Source organism: Saccopteryx bilineata, chromosome 6 (assembly GCF_036850765.1).
Source record: "Saccopteryx bilineata isolate mSacBil1 chromosome 6, mSacBil1_pri_phased_curated, whole genome shotgun sequence".
Lineage (NCBI taxonomy): Eukaryota > Metazoa > Chordata > Mammalia > Chiroptera > Emballonuridae > Saccopteryx > Saccopteryx bilineata.
Window position 1 is genome coordinate 162,649,200 of NC_089495.1, and position 2,294 is coordinate 162,651,493.

General features: G+C 53.1%; 1 non-coding gene across 1 annotated transcript; it reads right to left on the bottom strand.

The window, feature by feature from the left end:
- Positions 1-1,628: 1,628 nt before the first annotated feature.
- Positions 1,629-1,747, bottom strand: LOC136309699 (5S ribosomal RNA). Its single transcript, XR_010726357.1, has one exon. It is a non-coding gene; the product is annotated as a 5S ribosomal RNA (ribosomal RNA).
- Positions 1,748-2,294: the final 547 nt, after the last annotated feature.

Sequence of the window (2,294 nt, forward strand, 5' to 3'; positions counted from 1 at the left end):
TGCAGGCTCTAGACTCCAGCAGAGGTTTTTTTCAGCAGGTGAGTCCATCAATAAGCCAGTAGACTGGTTGCAGGAGGCGAAACTCAGGGAAACTTGGTCATTTGAGCAGACCAGAGTGGACCAGAGTGGGTAAAAGCCAGCCTTGGAGTGCAGTTTGTTATTTCTATACACCTGGCCTAGCAGAGGCAACCACAACTCTGAATTGCTTGTAGCTTCAAAAAGGTTGCTGAGGGCCAATCACAGGCAGTGTCTCCCACTGGTCTGCACTGGGTTCCTGCTTGGGAGGCCCAGGGCTGGCACATCCAGGGGCCAGTGTCAGAAAGCATTGGTTCAGGACCTAACAACCTTTGCTAGAATGGTATCCTAATGAAAATCTCCTCACACCTGGCTCAGATGTGGCAGTGAAAAAGAAGGAAATCTTACCTTTTGTGACAGCATGGATGGACCTGGAAATTATTATGCTAAGTAAAATTAGCCAAGCAAAAAAAGGAAAATATCATATGATCTCACATATATGTGGAATCTAATGGACAAACTGAACTGAGGAATGGAACACAGGCAGAGACAGGGTCACAGAGACCAGAGGGACAGCAGTCGGAGGAAGGGGGATGAAGGGATGGGATCAGAGAGGGTAGGGGGATTGGGATTGGTAAAATTATATATACATAGCACAGATATAGATAGCAGGACAGCAAGTCCTAAAGGAAAAGGGGGAGAGAGTTGAGGGAGGGGGACAAAAGAGGAATAAAAAGGGACACAGGGGTGTGGGGTGAGGGAGTTATGTTCAGTGGGACACTTTAATCCATGTAAACACAAATTAAAAATTAATAAAAATTTAAAAAAATTCATGAGAGATTACACAGCAGAAGCTATATTAAAGGCCTAGAATTAAAAAGTAAAAAAAAACAAAACTTATTTTTGTTTTCAGATTTTTTTCATTCTTTATTCAACTTAGAAAGAAAAGATAAAGAACGAGACAGAAAGAGGGAGATGCAGAAAGAAGCCAACAATTAAGCTACAAATCACCCACTCAACCCGATGAGAAAAGCCTGGCCAGGACGTTCCTCAACACTCCGCCCTCAACACCCACACCGTTAATACCTGGACATGCCAGGCCCTGTTAGGCACTCCCACAAGCTCGGCGTGCCATCTGTTCCATCCCTGTTGCAAGGGCCAGTGCCAGGTGCCTAAGGAGCAGTGCAGGGGTCAGTTCCAATGAATCCTCGGCTTGCCTGGGCACTGCCTTTCCAAAGAAGCGGCGAGCGCCCAACTCCACGTGCGGGAGGGCGGAAGAGAATCCCTGTCCAAGGTGAAAGCACTGCTCCCTGGAACGCGGGAGATCCCCCTCTGCCTGCTGGGCAGCCAGCATCGCCGCCTCAGGGACCAGACCGTTTTTGAAGAGGAGCATGGAGTTAGTTACACACTGGGCACCCAGGGATATGAGTGGCAGGACCCGGCTCCTGGGCAGATAGTGTGCAGGATGGGGCGGAGGAGGGGAGGAAGCAACTCAGGCCCAGCGCTCGTGGGCGACTAGCAAACACCCGAGTGGACTTCCAGGCTCCATGTAGTGGCCAGGGCCACATCGAAGTGCTGTGCCCGAAAAGAAAAAATGGGGCTAGGGAAGCAAAAGCCTACAGCACCCGGTATTCCCAGGCGGTCTCCCATCCAAGTACTAACCAGGCCTGACCCTGCTTAGCTTCCGAGATCAGACGAGATCGGGCGTGTTCAGGGTAGTATGGCCGTAGACATTTAGTACCTCCCTCCCGGCGCCTAAGAAGAAAGTCCTGCCCTCTAGGTTTCCTCACTGCTTTGTGCCCTAGGCGCCTGGGCACACCAGGCCCCTTGTTAGAGACTCGCACAAGCTCCGCTGCCATCTGTTTCGTATCTGCCATCGCGGTTTCCCGTGGGCTGCCAAGAGAACCTTCTCAGCGCCCTGTCATTATTCCCGGGGGCCAAAGGTGTGCCCACACACCCAGACGGTGGGAACCGGAGCGAGGGTCAGGGGTCTCCGTGGCTCAGCCCACACACTCAGACGGTGGGAACCGGAGAGGGTCAGGGGTCTCAGCGGCTCAGCCCACACACCCAGACGGTGGGAACCGGAGCAAGGGTCAGGGGTCTCAGTGGCTCAGCGACTTGCAGAAGTGTGGTCAGGAAGGCTGGTGACCGGATGAAAAGGGCCAGTGTCAGCCGCCTGGGCAGCAGTGCAGGGGTGTGTTCCCAGGACCCCTCCGCTTGCCGCGGAACCAGTGGCCTAAGCGGCGTTGGGCCCTCCAACTCCGCGAGGGGGCGGAAGA